Source organism: Rhinatrema bivittatum, chromosome 6 (genome assembly GCF_901001135.1).
Source record: "Rhinatrema bivittatum chromosome 6, aRhiBiv1.1, whole genome shotgun sequence".
In the NCBI taxonomy this organism is placed as follows: Eukaryota; Metazoa; Chordata; class Amphibia; order Gymnophiona; family Rhinatrematidae; genus Rhinatrema; species Rhinatrema bivittatum.
In genome coordinates, this window is record NC_042620.1 from 92821738 (window position 1) to 92842072 (window position 20335).

The 20335-nt window shown below is 43.6% G+C and overlaps 1 protein-coding gene across 4 annotated transcripts in view; it reads right to left on the bottom strand.

The window, feature by feature from the left end:
• DPP4 (dipeptidyl peptidase 4) overlaps window positions 1-20335 on the bottom strand; it is a 275080-nt gene that overhangs the window by 135125 nt on the left and 119620 nt on the right. The gene's annotated exons all lie outside the window — the stretch shown is intronic.

Sequence of the window (20335 nt, forward strand, 5' to 3'; positions counted from 1 at the left end):
ATTTAAGTTTTAGTTTGAACCAATGCACCTCCAGTGCCTTCCCTCCTCCTGCTTGCCCCTCCAGTTTCCCTCCAAACACACATGGGCTCCTTATGATGTAGCGTAGGTCTTACCAATTACTGATCCCTACTGTGTGCTTTAAGAACCTTCTGCCCAAACAGAGAATTTTTGCTGGATGGCAACGCATGGGTCTACTTCCTCTTGGTGTCAATATTGAAGCTTTTCATGGTTGCTGTTGCTATAAAGAAGAGGCCCATGCATGACACACCAGGAGTAGGAGGAAACCCACTCAGCTGCTGCTCCTTCTGTGCCAGTCCCACAGTATTCAAAAATCGTGAGGCTAGCACTTACATATTTAGCTATACGTCAGCATAAAGTATCAGGAGGCAGGGGGAGGTGGCCACTGAGCGTTTTGGAGGACACTTTTTGCCACTGCAAATTGATGCGCAACTGGACAGGCAACCGCCGAGGGGATGACACTTCATTAGCTGTTGTGTTCGTGCCTGTTCTCGCCCTCGCTCCACCCTCTCTACCTTTGTTGCAAATCCCTTCGGGTCTGACGGACAGATGCTGCCGCGGCTTCTCCTCGACACTTCTCCTCGGAATCCCCGGGCTGGCCTGACGCTGCGGATCCACCATGTTCCTGATGATGTAAAGGCGTGCGTGCTCCAGAGTTTGTACCGGCAAGGGCGCGAACCTCTGGGGCATCCCCCCGTAGTGACCTCATCCGCTTCCAACTTAAAAGGTCTTTGTTTGCAACTATAATTCAAGTTAGCAAGGGGAATTCTTTCTCTGCTGCTCTGCCTCCACAAACTTACCAAGGGGTACCCGCTCCTCGGGGGCCCCGCTCTCTCTTCATGATTTCAGATCCAGTACTCGCTCCTCGAGGGACTACGTCCCTGAATGCTCAGAAGACTCCCTACTGCCTGGAAGTGATCGCAGACGTGAACACTGTGAATTCTATTACAGATAGGAACCGGTACTCGCTCCACGAGGGCCTATGTTCCTAATCTCTGAAAACTCTCTTCTGTCTAAGACGTTATCGCAGGTACAGAGATTGTGAGTTATTATTGCAGATTGCAGATAGGAGCCGGTACTCGCTCCACAAGGGCCCATGTTCCTAAAACCCTTCAAAAACTCTCTTCTATCTCAGCAGCTATCGCATACCTATATCTGGTGCATTACTATTTCATATTGCAGTTAGGAACCGGTACTCGCTCCACGAGGGCCTATGTTCCTAAATCCCTCCAAAGACTCTCTCCTATTTCAGAAGTCATCTCATACACAGATATTGTGAGTTCTTATTCCAGACTGCATATAGGAATCAGTACTCGCCTATGGCTCCCGTTCCTGAATATACTGAAGACTCTCTATTGCATAGAAGCCATTACAGATATATACAATTGTGAGTGCATCATCTACTACTGGTTATGTATCCAGCATACCCTGTCTACCGACTACCTATAGTCTCTCTCTACAGCTCAGCAACCCAGAGATCACAGTTCCAGTATCTGAAGGACTTCAGCCCTGCCGGGCACATCAGCTCATTACTTGCACCTCTGGTGGTTCTACTTCCTGTCTAATATGTAGTGTATTTGGATTTTCAGAAGATGTTTGACAAAGTCCCTCATGAGAGGCTTCTACGAAAACTAAAAAGTCATAGGATAGGAGGTGATGTCCTTTCGTGGATTACAAACTGGTTAAAAGACAGGAAACAGAGAGTAGGATTAAATGGTCAATTTTCTCAGTGGAAAAGGGTAAACAGTGGAGTGCCTCAGGGATCTGTACTTGGACCGGTGCTTTTCAATATATATATAAATGATCTGGAAAGGAATACAATGAGTGAGGTTATCAAATTTGTGGATGATACAAAATTATTCAGAGTAGTTAAATCACAAGCAGACTGTGATACATTACAGGAGGACCTTGCAAGACTGGAAGACTGGGCATCCAAATGGCAGATGAAATTTAATGTGGACAAGTGCAAGGTGTTGCATATAGGGAAAAATAACTGTTGCTGTAGTTACACGATGTTAGGTTCCATATTAGGAGCTACTACCCAGGAAAAAGATCTAGGCATCATAGTGGATAATACTTTAAAATCGTCGGCTCAGTGTGCTGCAGCAGTCAAAAAAACAAACAGAATTTTAGGAATTATTAGGAAGGGAATGGTTAATAAAACGGAAAATGTCATAATGCCTCTATATCGCTCCAAGGTGAGACCACACCTTGAATATTGTGTACAATTCTGGTCGCCGCATCTCAAAAAAGATATAGTTGCGATGGAGAAGGTACAGAGAAGGGCAACTAAAATGATAAAGGGGATGGAACAGCTCCCCTATGAGGAAATCTGAAGAGGTTAGGGCTGTTCAGCTTGGAGAAGAGACGGCTGAGGGGGGATATGATAGAGGTCTTTAAGATCATCAGAGGTCTTGAACGAGTAGATGTGACTCGGTTATTTACATTTTCTAATAATAGAAGGACTAGGGGGTATTCCATGAAGTTAGCAAGTAGCACATTTAAGACTAATCGGAGAAAATTCTTTTTCACTCAATGCACAATAAAGCTCTGGAATTTGTTGCCAGAGGATGTGGTTAGTGCAGTTAGTGTGGCTGGGTTCAAAAAAGGTTTTTTTAAGTTCTTGGAGGAGAAGTCCATTAACGACTATTAATCAAGTTTACTTAGGGAATAGCCACTGCTATTAATTGCATCAGTAGCATGGGATCTTCTTCGTGTTTGGATACTTGCCAGGTTCTTGTTGCCTGGTTTGGCCACTGATGGAAACAGGATGCTGGGCTTGATGGACCCTTGGTCTGACCCAGCATGGCAATTTCTTATGTTCTTATGTTCTTAATAAAGAACTATCTGTGTTTGTCTCCATACTACAGCCTAGCAGGTGTTCCCTCTCAGGATATCCTCCTGGGGGCGTTGTCATCTGCCATCGGCCCAAGGATTCACCAATTTACATTAAAGTGATCATTCCTTACACTACTAGAGTGGTATCATAACAGACTGCCACTCTTTGAGGATCCAACCCACAACAGATTACTAACTCTGTCTTCGGAGTATTACAAATTGCTAGCTCTTCCCCTTGGGGGAGCAGCATTGAACATTAGCGAACACAAGGGCTCAAATGTTTTATGTAAACATCTTCACCTGCTGGACTTGTGGAGAACTCTCCATCCTGGAGAATGGGAATTTACCTATCTCGCTCGGGCACATCTTGCCCGTTCCCGGATAGACTATTTACTAATCTCAGAATCTATCTTTCCCAGATTCATGGGGTCAACTATTGAATCATTGACTGTTTCAGAACACTGCCCTAGGTGGGGACGTTCGGTCACAGGACTGGACCTTCCCAGAGTCAGTGGAGACTCCCATCTTCTCTGATTGGAGACCCAGAATTCCCGGCATTTCTGATAAAGAAGTGGCGTCAGTTCCTACAATTCAATCAGCAACATCTTGCTCAGCCTGTTTTATTATGGGAAACAGCGAAGAGTGTTCTCAGAGGGGATATTATAAGTAACGCCTGTTTTAAAAGAATAAAAGTAGATAAAGACATCATTTCTCTGGAAAAACAGATGAGAACCTTTGAACGTCAAATTAATGCTAAGGGAGATACCACAAAGATCTCACAGTACAAGGAAAAGCAAGTAGCTCTTAATCTATTACACACTAGGGCTGCAAACACTTTAAGGCACAAGCAGTTTAACTTTTTAAGATTTGGAAATAAGGCAGGATGCCTCCTAGTGTGTCTTTTAAAGGCACAAGAATCTTCCAAATTTATAGCTAACCTTAAAGATTCTCATGGAGCTATTAAATCGTCTACTGCAGACATAGCAGAAATTTTTTCAGCCTACTACCATACTCTCTATTCCATGCACTGGGTAGATGAGGCCGCTATCACAGATTTTTTGTGGGCAGTTTCCCTACCTAGTTTGTTGGAAGCTCAATTGCTTAAGTTGCAAAGGCCTATAGAAACGAAGGAAGTATGTGCAGCTCTTTGGTCATTACCTGCTCACAAAGCCCCGGGGCCAGATGGCATGACATCTATTTTTTATAAAACACTAATGGATGAGGTGGCACTGGTTTTGGGAGCTGTATTTGAACAGATGACGGAATGACAGGAGATGCCGGCCACTATGTGGGCAGCTACGATAGTCGTTCTTCCCAAAGCTGGACAAGACCCTCTACTGGCACCCTCTTATAGGCCGATTTCCTTGCTAAATCTGGATATCAAAATATTCGCTAAAATTCTAGCCAACAGATTGAAAACTCTCATGCCTCTACTGGTATCCCCAGATCAGGTGGGTTTCATGGTTGGGAGATGATCAACTGTAAATTTGCACAAAGTGCTGGTTGCCCTTGAGATCTGTCATTCCTCTAGGATTCCTGAACTTCTGCTAGTCACCTGTGACGCTGAGAAAGCTTTTGACAGAGTTGCATGGCCATTTTTAAAACACGTCTTACATAAGATAGGGTTCATAGAGAGAATCTTTGAATATATTACACTACTCTATACTAATCCATCGGCACGGATTCTGGTCAATGGCCATCTCTCAGAAGAATTTTACTTGCAATGGGGGACTCACCAAGGTTGCCCTCTTTTCCCCTTTTGTTCATTTTGATGGTAGAGCCCCTACTGAGCAAGTTAAAGGCAACTCTGGTAATCACTGGTATCCCTGTGGGCACTCACAACTATCTGACCCTGTTGTTCACAGATGATATCCCTCTTCTGCTATCTCATGCTCGCAAGGCCCTCCCACAGGCTTTAACTATTTTTCAGTCATATCAGACTCTGCCTGGGTTTAAATTGAACTTAGACCAAACAGAGGCCTTGGACATCAGTGGGTCCCTGAGGGGGAACTGGAAGGACTTTCCTGTGAAATGGGCAGACTCCACTATTAAATATTTGGGCATTATGATTCACACTGACCCCCCAGAAGTGGTACACCATCAATGTGCCTCCTGCGATTGACAAAGCGACAAACAATTGGCGGGTTGGCGATCTCTTCACTTATCTTTACTGCACATTGCAGTGATTAAAATGCTTATTGCACCACAATTGTTATATAAATTATCCATGTTCCCTTCATAATTCTCACTAAAGATAATCGCAGTATTCAAAAAGCGGTGCGACAATTCTTCTGGAGAGAAAAAAAGGCCCGACTTGCATATTCCACTATGACTACCCCAAGGCCTCAAGGGGGATATGGTCTCCCAAACTTTCAGGTTTACTCTTGGGCAGCCAATTTGCATTTTATGGGGGATTGGCTCTTGGGCACCTCAGAGTACATGGATCCCCAGCTGATTCAAGCCCCGTGTACCCTACTAGACCCTGGTTTTATTCTACACGTCTCAGCCCAGACATTTCAGAAGCTATCAATGCCTTTTAATTTAGTGAAAACAATTAGGAAAGTTTCGGGTCTTACTCGTAAACTTCTGGGTTTACCCTCGCATATATCGTATCAATATCCAATGCGAGGCTTCACTTCAGAGTCGTTACTGGTGCTCCCGGAACACCATAGTTCAAAGATAGCGCCTAATTGGCCCTTACAGGAGCTTTTGGATGACTCCACTGGACAGATATATACTATCACCCAGTGTCAGGAGAAATTAGGCATGCGACCACATCACTTTCTATTATATGGTCACTTGAAGGCTTCTGTTAATACTGTGCTGAAAGGGGCAGAGGGGAATATCAATAACCCTACTTACACTGCTCTACTTGAATGTTTTAAAGCCAAGAAGGGCTCTTTGTCTTGTTTGAATGCATTCTATAATTCTGTAACAGTGTTTTCTGTTTTTACGGACTTACTTCCAAAATGGTCTCGAGACTGCAGGGAGGAACTGGAAGAGCACATGCTTAAGTCCAGTTATCTCTCCATAAATCAGATTACAAACAATGTAGGTCTACGTGAACTGCAAGAGAGGATATTCCATCGCATTGTCTACTCTCCTGCATGGGCCTATCAGATGGGGATAATTTCCTCGGCCTCCTGTCTTAAATGTGCTCAGGCCTCAGCATCATTAATTCACTGTCTTTGGGAGTGCCCGATTATTGCATCTTTCTGGGACAGTGTTCGTTGCAAGTTATCAGACATTTTTCATACTGATCTTCCAATGGTCGTGCTCCTTTTGAATGTTGATAACGTGGGGTTGATGTCGAAAGCATGTTTGAGTGCTAAAAAGTGCATAATGCTTAGATGGATCGATGATCATTCCCCCACCAGGGAATTATGGTCCACCTTAATGACGGAACTGTTTCAATTAGAATACGGATCCATGTACAAACATTTTTCCCCTTGTAAGAAACATCTTTTCCATAAGATTTGGGAGTGCTATTACCGAGCTCTTCCTCAACACACTCAAGATCTGGCGCCAATGGAAGAGTCAGTGAACAAGTGAAGCAAAATGGGCATTATTCTTTGACACTGGATCAGCTACATAATAGCGTGGCTTGGTATGGTCACCATTTTTCTGTGATGATGATATGTGATGGAAACCACCTGATGGTTATATAACTGAGGTTCTCTGTAGGGGGGGGAGGGGGAGGGGAGGGGATGAGGGGAAATCTGGAGGTGTGTTACTGTTGGTAAGTTCAATTGTTGGTTTGATATATGTCTTACTTTTCATGCCCCAAAAAAGAAGACCCTGGAGAAGGACCGTCGCTATTTAACAAGAAACTAGAGGGGACTGGAGTAGATGTAACTCCATTTATAGTAGAGAATGAATGGGAAGAGCTGGGGAAACTGAAAGTGGACAAAGCCATGGGGCCTGATGAGATTCATCCCAGGATACTGAGGGAGCTCAGAGATGTGCTGGTGGGTACACTATGTGACCTGTTCAATAGATCCCTAGAAACGGGAGTGGTGCCGAGTGATTGGAGAAATTGGTGGTGATCTCGCTTCACAAGAGTGGAAACAGAGAAGAGGCTGGTAATTACAGACCGGTTAGCCTCACCTCGGTGGTGGGAAAAGTAATGGAGTCGCTGTTAAAAGAAAGAATAGTGAACTATCTACAGTCGGAAGAATTGCTGGACCAGAGGCAGCATGGATTCACCAGGGGAAGGTCCTGTCAGACAAATCTGATAGACTTTTTTGACTGGGTAACCAAGGAATTGGATCGAGGAAGAGCACTCAATGTCATCTACTTGGACATCAGCAAAGCTTTTGATACAGTTCCGCACAGGAGACTGGTGAATAAAATGAGAAGCTTAGGAGTGAGTGCCAAGGTGGTGGCCTGGATTGCAAACTGGTTGATGGACAGAAGACAATGTGTGATGGTAAATGGAACTTACTCTGAAGAGAGAGCGGTGTTGAGCGGAGTGCTGCAGGGGTCGGTGTTGGGACCGGTCCTGTTCAATATCTTTGTGAGCAAGATTGCAGACGGTATAGAAGGTAAGGTTTGTCTTTTTGCGGATGACATTAAGATCTGTAACAGAGTGGACACGCCGGAAGGAGTGGAGAGAATGAGACGGGATTTAAGGAAACTGGAAGAGTGGTCGAAGATATGGCAGCTGAGATTCAATGCCAAGAATTGCAGAGTCATGCATATGGGGTGTGGAAATCCAAAAGAACTGTATTCGATGGGAGGAGAAGGGCTGATGTGCACGGAACAGGAGAGAGACCTTGGGGTGATAGTGTCTAATGATCTGAAGTCAGCGAAACAATGTGACAAGGTGATAGCTAAAGCCAGAAGAATGCTGGGCTGAATAGAGAGAAGAATATTGAGTAAGAAAAGGGAAGTGATTATCCCCTTGTACAGGTCCTTGGTGAGGCCTCACCTGGAGTACTGTGTTCAGTTCTGGAGACCGTATCTCCAAAGTGACAGAGACAGGATGGAGGCGGTCCAGAGAAGAGCAACCAAAAAGGTGGCTGGCCTTCATCGAATGACTTATGAGGAGAAATTGAAGGATCTAAATATGTACACCCTGGAAGAAAGGAGGAGCAGAGGTGATATGATACAGACTTTCAGATACTTGAAAGGTTTTAATGATCCAAAGACAACGACAAACCTTTTCCATTGCAAAAAAATCAGCAGAACCAGTGGTCACGATTTGAAACTCCAGGGAAAAAGACTCAGAACCAATGTCAGGAAGTATTTCTTCATGGAGAGGGTGGTGGATGCCTGGAACGCCCTTCCGGAGGAAGTGGTGAAGACCAAAACTGTGAAGGATTTCAAAGGGACGTGGGATAAATACTGTGGATCCATAAAGTCTAGAGGATGTGAATGAAGAGAAGAGGCATGGGGGTGGCTTGCGGGAATGACGGCTACTACCTGGAGATTAATATCCTTATTCAATAAACATACACAAGGTTAATGCAACTCCAACATTGCTCTATGATTCAACGGCACGAGGAAATGTGGGAAAAAAGGATTTGCATCCACATAAAAGCAGGGGAGTAGCTTGCTTGTTATGGCAGTTACTACCCCAAACCAAAAATGCCTGATATTTATTTATTTATTTATTTTTGGTTTTTTTATATACCGATCTTCTTGCATTGGATACAAATCAAATCGGTTTACATTGAAACAATTAAACTTGCCTGAGAGCATTACATAGAACGAAGAGCATATAAGAACATTAAAATAACATGGTAATTGAAGTATTCATCTTATACAGATGCCTTGCAAAAAAACATTGAAATTAACATTAAAAGTTAACTAACAGGTGAATGCATTGAATGAAATTGGGCTAGAGTGCAAGGGGAGGACAGGTAGAGGGAGGACGTGGGGTTGAAGGAAAGGGGAAACAGAGGATCCAAAAATTGGTGGATTTAAATGGAGGGTTAGAGGGTGGATTTATACAATAAAAAACAAATCATAGTTGCCAAGGGAAGTAGTCTGTGAGCAAGTTGCCAAGGGAAGTATTCTGTGATACTTCACTTTCAATGCATATCCAGCATAGCTCTCTGCTTCAACGGCAGGAGGAATGAAGAAAAGAAGATTTATATTCAGACAACTACCAACAAGGTCTGAATTACATAGTCTGGGTAAAACAAATAAGCATGGGTGTAGCTTGCTTGTTACGGCGGTTAGTACCCCGAATCAAGCCTGATACTTCACTTAGAATACATATCCAGCACAGCTCACTGCTTCAATGACAGGGGGAATTAAGAAAAGAGGATGTGTATTCAAACAACCAACAAGGACTGAGTTGCACAGGCTGGGTAAACAAGCATGGGAGTAGCTTGCTTATTACGGCTGTTACTACCCCAAACCAATTAGTTAGATACTTCACTTAGATGCAGCTCCTGCACTACTATCTAGAATGCCGGGTGTGGAAGGGAAATAGAACCAAAAAAATTATTTAAAGGGACAAGAGTAACAGAAAAGTATGGAAAAAATAGTGTGAAAGTTTACTGGGCAGACTGGATGGACCGTTTGGTCTTCTTCTGCCATCATTTCTATGTTTCTATGACTCTTTCAAATAGTGACACCTTTTTAAGTAGCTCAGAGAAACTGTAGATAAGCATATACAATATTTTTTAAAGTTCTTAAATATAATTTTTGCTTTGCACATACTAAGGATTGTTAATGTCATGCCCTTTTGAATTGTTGCACAGTACACACTGGATTCAATGTTTTTTTAAATGGCTTTAACAGAAAAAAAATCAAGATTCCAGAGGGATCAAGATGGCAGCACAGTAGTAAAATGCTGCTGCTTGATCCTGTATTACCTAATGTTCTCTTTGTGCTTTTCCTCAAATATATAAGGCACAAGAAGATGGTGAAATCACAAGCTTGTCTTTCTAGATCCATGCTGGTTGTGGCTTTTGGCCCGATTGACTCCTTACTTCAAGTGACTGTCCAGATAGAGGTTTCCATCCCCCTTCCTGAGTGACTTCACTTCCAGGAGTGGGAAATGTCCTTGCAAGTCTGCGAGGTGCCTCTTCTTCTCATTTTGAAGCTTCATCAACTTTGGAGGGGGGGGTTTCATGTCTCTCCCCTGCAGCTAGTACCCAATGACCTGTGTTTTTTTGGCACCAGGGAGATATTTGATGATGCTGATAGGGGTGTGCATTCGTTCCCTATGAATTGGGAATCCGCAACGTATAGGGCCTTATTCGTTGTATTCGTAGGGAATCGAAACGTATCGCGATTCCCCACGAATACAACGAATCTGTGCCGAATTATTCGGCCGCCTAGGAGCCAATTTAAACACCCCCCCCCACCCTCCTGACCTCCCCAAGATTTACCAAAACTCCATGGTGGTCCAGCGGGGGGTCCGGGACCATCCCCTGCACTCACACCCTCAGCTGCCGACAATCGGCCCCTGTGACATAGTGAGGGCAAAGGCTATCGGCGCCATTTTGAATACTGGCAACCGACGGCCGGAGTGCAGGAGGTCGCTCCCAGACCCCCGTTGGACTTTTGGCAAGTCTTGTGGGGGTCAGGAGGGTCCCCCAAGACTTGCCAAAAGTCCCTGGTGGTCCAGCGGGGGTCCAGGAGCGATCTCCTGCACTCAGGCCGTCGGCTGCCAGTAATCAAAATGGCGCCGATAGCCTTTGCCCTTACTTTGTCACAGGGGCTACCGGTGCCATTGGTTAGCCCCTGTCACATGGTAGGAGCACAAAATGGCACCAATGGCCATGTGACAGGGGCTGACTAATGGCACCGGTAGCCCCTGTGACATAGTAAGTCAAAGGGTATCGGCGCCATTTTGAAACAAGCAGCCGAGGGTGTGAGTGCAGGGGATGGCTCCTGGACCCCCTGCTGGACCACCAGGGAGTTTTGGTAAGTCTTGGGGGGGTCAGGAGGGTTGTAGTTAATTTAATTTTAGCGGGGAAACGAATAGGAATTGATGTATAGAATGTATTGGGGGGGCCCCTTGCCGAATGCAACGTATCTGCCCCCCAACGAATACGAATCCTGAATGCAATGTATGGCATCCCTCTGCACATCCCTAATAGGGATGTGCAATCATTTAGGATGAATTAGGCAATTTCAACGAAACTGCCTAATTTGTCCTGGTTTGGGGAACACAAAAACCGATCCAAAGTTTCCCAAAATTTCGGGAAAATTCAGTTTTTGGGTTAGTGTGCACTAATAGGAGTTAGTGCGTGATAACTCCCCGTTGGTGCGCACTAACCCGAAATTCGGTTCCCCCGAATTTCAAAGGCCTGAACCATGGGAAATACGAAATTTACCGTGGCAGGCTGAAAACAAAGCACATCTCTAGATGCTAAGGTGGAGGCAACAAGTAGAGGAGACCTGACCAGAGCTCAAGGAAGGCGTATAATGGAGTCTCAATCTGTAGGAAAGCACAACAAGGAATTGGAATTGGGAGACTGGACACAGACTGCAACGAGCATGGAGTGCAACCTGTGTCTTCTTTAGGTATGCCTCCGTTTTCTGCCTCTCTCGATTCTGAGACTTTGGAACTTGCAAAACCTACAATTCTTACTCTGAATGATTTGCAAAAAGCAATCTCCAAAATAGGGACATTACTTTCAAGACAAATTGCCCAATTGGCAGAGCAACTCCAGGAGTCTAGGGTTAGAGGACAAGGTCTCCAGAAAGATTTTAAAGTACAAGGGGTTGAATAGACTGAACTGAGCAAAACTGCAAGAAGCTGACAGAATTAGGGAGTGCCATTATGGAGGATGAAACAGTTATGCATAGGAAACTGGTGAATTTAGAAAATATGGTCCACAAACAGACTGAGATTTATTAATTTTTCAACAGTTAATTTTGTGGCTCCAATTTCTGTTTTTTATCATTATATAAAATTGTTTCCAGATCCTTTTAGAATCTATTCAACATATTTGCAGGATATAAGACCTTCCTCTATTTTGGACAAACGATTTCCCAGAAGGATTGGCCCTGCCTGGACTTTCTTCAGATAGTTTAGGTATATCTACATTAGTTAAAATGGATGCTCAAATGCCGACCTTTGCAATATCGATTAAGAGTTTTGCATTAGAATCTGATGCAGAGTTAGTGTTCAGACTGTTTTTTTTGGATACAGAGATGTACCGTTCCACAATTCTAACATTAGAGCATTTCCTGATTTGTCTAAAGAAATCCAGAAGAGAAGGCAGGCATTTTTATTGTTTAGACCTAAGGTTTCACAGAATAGTGTTTCTTTCTACTTGAAATATCCCTGTAAATGCTTAGTTGGCTATCAAAGTGTGAGGCTTGTCTTTCACGAGCCCTCTGGGCTCTCTGTGTTTCTGTGTGACAAGTCCCTAATAGCAGACCCTAAGAGCACTGAAGATGCACAATTAGGGAACTGCTTCCTCTTGGTCTACTGTTGCTGCATTTTATTTCCCTTATTTTCCCTCTACTGGGGATATGGTGTTCAGATCCTTCTCTTTTCCTGAGGGCGTGAAGATGGCAATTAATTCTTAATTATTTTCCTTGTTAATTGTTTTTTTTCTCTGTTTGATTTTTATCTTGTATTGATGTATTACCTAATCAAGATGCATTCTTGTAATTATATGCAAAAACTAATAAAGTTAGAAAAAGAAAAAAATTCAATAGGCAAGCTATGGCAGTGTTTATTTCTGAAAAATAAGATTAGAAAAGTGTACTTCTTGCATTACACAATTTCTAAAGGCATTCTTTATTTCCAGCAGTCAGCAGTTATTTGCAAAGAATGAAATGCACTTGCCATGCATTTCTATCACTGACCATCCCCACACAATGGTTTAGGTGTGGTGTGTGTTAGAAGTATATGATGTGTGCACATGTATATAGGGGAAGGGAGGGGAGTGCTGTGTGAGGGTTTTTTTTTACTTTTTGGGGGGCCGTGCATGCATGAAGTGTTTTTGTGTGGTGGGAGGGTTTGTTTTTTTTTAGAATTCTGACTGTGGAGGATCGGTTGTGTTCTTGCAGGGGCATGGCAATATGTGGGTGTGCTTAAGGGATAGTGTGTTTGTGTGGTGTGTGCTGGGAGAAAGGAGTTTGTGATTATGTGTGTGGGACTGTTTGAGGAGTGGATGGTGTGTATATGCGTGGGATGTGTGGGTGTGTGCAGGGTTATTTGTGTGAGGGGTTTTTTAGGGGGGGTGTGATTGTGTGTGTGTGTGTGTGTGTGTGAAATGCTGGTGATGGGGATGTGTGCTCCAGCTGTTCCTGCTGCTCTTCTGTTTAGTTTTTCATCTGCACATGCATGGACACTCATGCATATACATTTTCTGGCTGCAGAAAATCACACACATAACTTTTATGTTATATATGTAAATATCTATAGCCACCAAATTTACATGGGTGTCTACACAAGTTCAGAAGAAAGATTGGACAGACACTTTGGCAGGCACATAAGGCATTCCTAGAGTACTTTACTATAAAGAACACTTTAAAAACGTATGAGGTCAGAAACTCATCTATGTAAGTCGGAATCTGTAGTCATCTTGTTAAGTATTTACCAATAAAATATAAAAACAATTTTAGCTGTAAAAAGAAGAGGCCAATGTTACAGTCATAAAGCAATAAAACTGACTGTTTGAACCGGTGTAATATCTTTTATCTGTTGTGAAACCAGTATTATTGACTGCACTTCACACTCCCTTTCATTTCACAAATGTGTCTGCTGTAATTAGAACCTGCAAGGATGCTTCAGGAAAATAAATCATTGAGCAGAGAGACAATAAGTGTTCGCTTTACTTTACATGATATTATTTCATGGTTTTAAATGTTGCATTTACAGTGTGTCAATCTATCACTAACCTAAAGAACTTCAGCCTTGGACTGTGCAACTGGGATATCAGATAAGGCACCACTAATAAAAAAATATGGACCTAGTCACCAAGGACACTTCTCTTCTAAGGGGTAAAATTCTCCCCGTTTAGGCAGGAGACATCGCCTTTTATGGCCCAACCTTTTTTTTTCCCCCCCACTATCTCCCATCCTTAAAATTCCCTGGCTGTGACGTATCTCTGTGGCAGCAGAAAAACACCTCTCTCTCTCTCGCCATTTCCCTCTCACAAATGCTGAAATGTTGGTATGCGTGCCTCCCTTTCAATGAATCCATCCTGTAAAGCAGCAATGCCGTCTTGGAACACCGAGGAACACGGACAAAGCTGCATTCGTTCTACTTCCTCTCCAGGAGGAAATGTCACTGCGCTTCTCCCTTCACGTTCAAGACCCCCACGTAAAACCGCTGAACATGTGGACAAAGCAACAATCGCATCTTGGGGCTCAGCCCGCAGAGCGGAAAACAATTTACTCCAGTTCCAGAGCAATCTCTCACAGGACCCATAGGCACAAGCAGCGCGGCTCCAGATTACATGCAGGCTTTCCAAACTGGCCTTTGAAGTTCCTGGGAGCTCATACTTCTGTGGTTTGATCTGAGCTAGCCATATGCTATAAATAAAGCAACCAGATAATCAGATACAGTCCTAATGCACCAAAGCATTTTGCTACTTTACTGCCAAGCAGCTCTCGTCTCCAGGTGCCATGGGGAGACCCAGTGTGTTTCGCAAGTGGTTCCCCTCACTCCCCCCATTTCTGTTTTTATTTCAAATGGCGCTATTAAAGTAAGATATAATAAAGATAACAAAAACCATTTTTTATAGCAGTAAGGTTTATCCACTTGCTTTAACAATGGTCGTTACACCACTGTGTCCGCCAGTGGGGTCAGATGGCAGGGCATTAACCCCCTCCATCCTAAACAACATTCAATCTCAGCCAACAGGCTCATAGCTTGACACTAGTATTTAGCATTTATTAACATTTCTTATCTGCACTTATTGCATTTGAAAGGTTCAAGGCAGAATACAAGGGTAATCACATGCATAATAAAATTGTAATATAAAACACTTCATCTTAGCCAAAGGTCCTACTCTTTGCCTATTAATCAATATGCCAAATGTGCACACAGTCCAGATTGAGTTCTAGTAAGTCCTGGAGAAAATAGGAGTCTTTTAGTTTATGATGCCTTTCAAAGGACATGTGTGCTCTTGAAAGTATCTTGTTTGTTGTTAGTCCTCTAATTGGTATCAGAGCCTATAAAACATAGTGGTAATAAAACAGTAAAGTCCATAACAGTCTTTAGATACTGAAACCTCTCAGATTTTCTTTTCAGGTGCTGCCTCTGTGGTCTGGCTATCTGACTTCCTGCAATATACTTTTGGAAGGTCCCATAGAGAGGCTTTCAGAGGAGATGTTTTCATACAGTCTGGGCTGGCCCGACTGGCCATGAGCTGGCCCCATGGAGTCTCAAACCAGGGATAACCTTGTCTCAGAAGAACAGGGTATGGAAGCTCAGGATTTATACCCACTTTTACATATTCTTGCCCCGTCGAGGTTGTCAGTAAGACCTTGACCAGTTAGGTACTGTTGCTAGCCACCAGTATTGCCTTCTTCCTGTAACAGGTATACCCACTCTGAGCTAGATCTTTATGGATGAGAGTCTTTCCACATCCTGAATCCACCAGGGCTTGTGTGGGAAGCTTATTCAGCTCAGCTGAGATCACAAAGTCTGAAAGTCCCCCAGGTGGTCCATCCACCAAATTACAGCTTTGAATCTTCACAAAAGTACATTCCCACTCTTCATTCTCAAGTTGGGGCAGTCCTTGACAATTCGCCTTTTAGCTGCACAATGGGGAAGCATGCCTGTGGAACTTGCTTTGCTTTGATTTCAATGGTTGCTATTAGGGATGTGCATTTGTTTAGAACGAATTAGGCAATTTCAACGAAATTGCCTAATTCGTCCTGGTTCAGGAGACCTGAATTCCGAAACGGATTTTCCACAAAATTCGGGAAAAATTCATTTTTTGGGTTAGCGCAGGGGGACTGGCACATTTATTTAAACAAAACCCCAAACCCAACCCTTCAAATTTTCTTAATTATAACCTCCCCTCCCACCATCCCGATTCCCTCCCAAGACTTACTGAAAGTCCTGGTGGTCCAGCGAGGGTCCTGGGAGCGATCTTCCACTCTCAGGCTGTCGGGCCTGCCAGGAATTAAAATGGTGCCGATGGCCCTTTGCCCTTACCATGTGACAGGGGCTACTGGTGCCATTGGTCGGCCCCTGTTAGTAGGAGCAATGGACGGCCGGTGCCATCTTTGAAAATGGTGCAGGCCATCCATTGCTCCATTAAAAGAAAAGAAAAAACCTGTCTGTCTCTCTCTGCCGTCTCCAGTCTATTCCCCCCAATCGCTCCACATCCAGAGAGTCTGCTGTGTGGTTGCCTGTTGTTACACTACCTAACGGGCCAATACTGTTAGCCGGCATTTGGACACGCGTTTTGGATGCGCTAGCTTTACCCCTTATTCAGTAATGGGTAATAGGGTGTCCAAAACGTGCGTCCAACCCCCGAACCTAATAGCGCCCGCAACATGCAAATGCATGTTGATGGCCCTTTTAGGTATTCCTGCACGATTCAGAAAACAAAATGTGCAGCCAAGCCGTACATTTTGCTTTCAGAAATTAGCGCCTACCCAAAGGTAGGCGCTAATTTCTCCAGGCACTGGGAAAGTGCACAGAAAAACAGTAAAAACTGCTTTTCTGTGCACCCTCCGACTTAATATCATGGCAATATTAAGTTGGAGGTCCCGAAAGTTTAAAAAAGTAAAAAATAATTTAAAAATTTTTTTAAATGGGCCCACGGCTGGCAGGTCAAAAACCAGAAGCTCAATTTTGCTGGAGTCCGGTTTCCGAACCCGTGGCTGTCAGTGGGCTCGAGAACCGACGCCGGCAAAATTGAGTGTCGGCTGTCAAACCCGCTGACAGCCGCCGCTCCTGTCAAAAAAGAGGCGCTAGGACGCGGTAGTGTTCCTAGCGCCTCTTTTTACCACCAGGCCTAATTTAAATAAATTAAAATACTGTATCACGCGCACAGGAGAGCGAGCGCTTGCCTGCTCTCCCGCGATTTTACTGTATCGGCCCGTAAGTTACTGAATATGGAATACATTCTTGCTCATGTATTGCTATGCTCTACAATTATATGTATTCAGTATTATTTATTTACATTTAATATATTGCCAGTAAAAAACAATTATCCAAGCAGATCACAGTAATAAAAAAAAAAAAAATCTACCTCACATATATTAATTACTGAAATCCTAAAAATCCAATTAGCTAGGTGTGCCTCCAGGACAGAGTTGAGAAACACTACACTTGTGTGTCACAGACACCAGCCCTGCTGAGCAATTCTGAATCATGCACAGAGTGCATACAAGGTGTAAAGTGTTCTAATATAAGTTATTGTCTCAGAAGGACAGGGCTATGCTCAAGATTATCTTCACTATGCAGGCAGCCACTGAGAGATAAGCCCTTTTGACAGAGTTCTGATGCTAATCAAATGCCCGTAACTGTGCTTAATAGGAAGCACAGAAAATTAATATAGAACAGTGCTTTAGACCTGATCTCCACTGCTTGATGCTCAGATCCAGACTAGCACCTGGGCTCTGCTCTGCTCTCAGCACCTCACAGCGACAAGAGACACTAGCGGTAACTCTTAAACTTGTAGGGACACCTTTTTGAGAACACGCACAAACATGCATGCTTCTTCCTAGCTACAGCATGAGCACCCAGAGTGTGGTAAATAGTGGGCAACATGCAGGGAAAAGATATCTGGGACCCACATTTTGGAGCACATTCTCAGTATCTCCTTATATTACATAGTAACATAGTAACATACAGGCCGATTCAGTAAAAACGCGGGAGAGCGAACGAACGCCTGCTCTCTCGACGCACGCACCGGCCACTCGCCGGTGCGCGCGATACAGTATGCAAATGAGCTGGTGTGGTAGAAACAGGCAAAAGGAGGCACTAGGGACACTAGCGCGTCCTTTTAGCCCGGAACGGCAGCTGTCAGCAGGTTTGACAGCCGACGCTCAATTTTGCCGGCGTCGGTTCTTGAGCCCGCTGACAGCCACAGGTTCAGAAACCGGACACCGGCAAAATTGAGCGTCCGGTTTTCGGCCCGACAGCCGCTGGCCCATTTTACATTTTTTTTTTTTTACTTTTTTTTACCCTTCGGGACTTCCGACTTAATATCGCCATGATATTAAATCGGAGGGTGCACAGAAAAGCAGTTTTTACTGCTTTTCTGTGCACTTTCCTGGTGCTGGAAGAAACTAGCGCCTACCTTTGGGTAGGCGCTAATTTCTTAAAGTAAAATGTGGGGCTTGGCTGCACATTTTACTTTCTGTATCGCGGGGAATACCTAATAGGGCCCTCAACATGCATTTGCATGTTGAGGGCGCTTTTAGGTGCCGCGGGTTGGACATGCGTTTTCCACCCCTTACTGAATAAGGGGTAAGGGAAAACGCGCATCCAAGAGCATGTTAACAGTGCACTCCGTCGGAGCGCACTGTACTGTAATGGCCTGATAGTAATTATGGCAGAAAAAGACCAAAATGGTCCATCTAGTCTGCCCAGCAAGTTTCCCAAGGTAGTAACATTGGGAGCTGAAGCAGTGAAAAAGCTTTGGCAGTCACGTGTGAAGGCTAAGATAGCTAACTGGGCTGGTTGCCCAAACCACACGGATTTCTTCCTTCTCCTCCTGCACTTGTATAAGGAGTGTGTGCGGGTCCAATGTGACAGGTTAATGCATGTCTTTGCCTTCTTTCGCCCTTTGCTTTTAAATTTGGAACAGAGTCTGGTGGTGCTTTCAGTGCTTCCTAGCTCTTCTTTTGGCCATATGAGTCCTCTCCATATCCGAACTGCCTGCTCTGTGGAGGCTGGTGTGCCACACAACATTTTTGTTGGGTACAAAAAGGTTGGGAAACAGTTTGGTTACTAATTCCCCAGATCAAAACTATGATAGACTGTGTCAAGGAAAAACACTCTGAACCAGTTCACAAGGTGAACATCTTGCCAGGCAATTCTCTGATACTACCGTAGCAGAATGGCAAAAAAAAACAAATCAATAAAAAATAAAGTGGAAAAATGTACAAATTAGTACAGAAACGGTATCCCTGGATATGGACCTCTGAGTTGTGGAAGGGGAGGGCAATTTTCAAAAGCAATTTATCCTGGTAAATTGGTCTGTGTGAAAACCGCCCTCCGTCAGGCTGACTGAAAGTGCAGGCCTTCCCTGGCATGTGTTCTTTTGATCAAGTTGCAAAGAGGAAAACAATGCGTGTGTGGGACATTTTCACTATTAAGCGAGCTATTTTACTCCTCCTTGTCACCCACACAAAAAAGGAAGTTGCTTTTAACGTGCATGCTTTTCACCAGTATTCAAAGAAAACTACTAAGTTGTTTCTGTTTGAAAAAATCAGCAAACGCACATGTGCAAAAAAAAAAGTCCTTGCATATTTCACAACTCTGCCGGCTATTGGAAAACTGCCCTTATTAAGTTAACTTATCAAATGAGTCCCAGGGCGTTTTTCATATGTACCAAATGGAAGTTACATCATAATAATTGGAACCGAAAGACAGTTAAATGTTTTTGTTTTCAGCTATCAAAGCAGTAGGCTCTACTTATGTTTCCCAAAATGAAACTTGTGACTAGCCTGCTTCTTGAATCTGGCCCTCTCCTTGCTGCTAGGTCTTTTTTCTTTTTATCCAACTTGTATTTAAGAGTTTTGCTTTTTTTCTACAAAAGATGCAAACTTTAGTGTCACTCTTGATGTCCTTAGTCAATCTTAATGTCTCGAGGTAATCTTTCAGTTGTTTTACCCTCAATCCTTTTTTTTTTTTCATAGTTAACTTCCTCTTCCTCAGACACTGGACCCAAGTGACAATTTTCCTCGCTTGACTGAATTTCATTTACTTAACTTTTAATGAACCGCCCATCTTTCCAGTACAGAGTAATCTACAGACTAGCAATTGTCTCAATAGGCAATAAAATTAAAATGATAACATTCATATTTTACATAAGCCACAGCAACTGCAGCAAATATTCAATAAGTAATTTAAAACTCAGCACCACATTTACAGCCTAAATATCTCTCATCCTCTTTAGGCTTACTAGCTGTTAGTCAGAAAAAGGAAATGACTTCTTAAACAGAAATGTCTTCAACTACTTTCTAAATCTAATATCCTCTCCAAGCCAAGCTCCTTTAGAATAAAGTTCCCTAAGACAGGGACAATACATGCAGCAGCCTGTTTTACACACCCTGACAGAAGGCACACATAGATGCCCATCACTTTCTGATCTCACTTCTCTTTATCTGCAAGATATTGAGGTCCTTGGTCATGTAATACCAGACAAGTTAAACAATTGATCTAGAATTGCACCCAAGGTACAGTAGGAAGCCAGTGTAACTTGGCCAGAACAGAAGAAATATGCTCATTCTTCTTAACACCGTTAATCAATCTCGCTGATGAGTTCTGGATCCACTGCAACTAATGTAAATTCTTCTGAGGCAATCTGATAAACAAAGCATTCCAAAAATCCAGCAAACTGAGAAATAGCATCTGGGTGGCCAA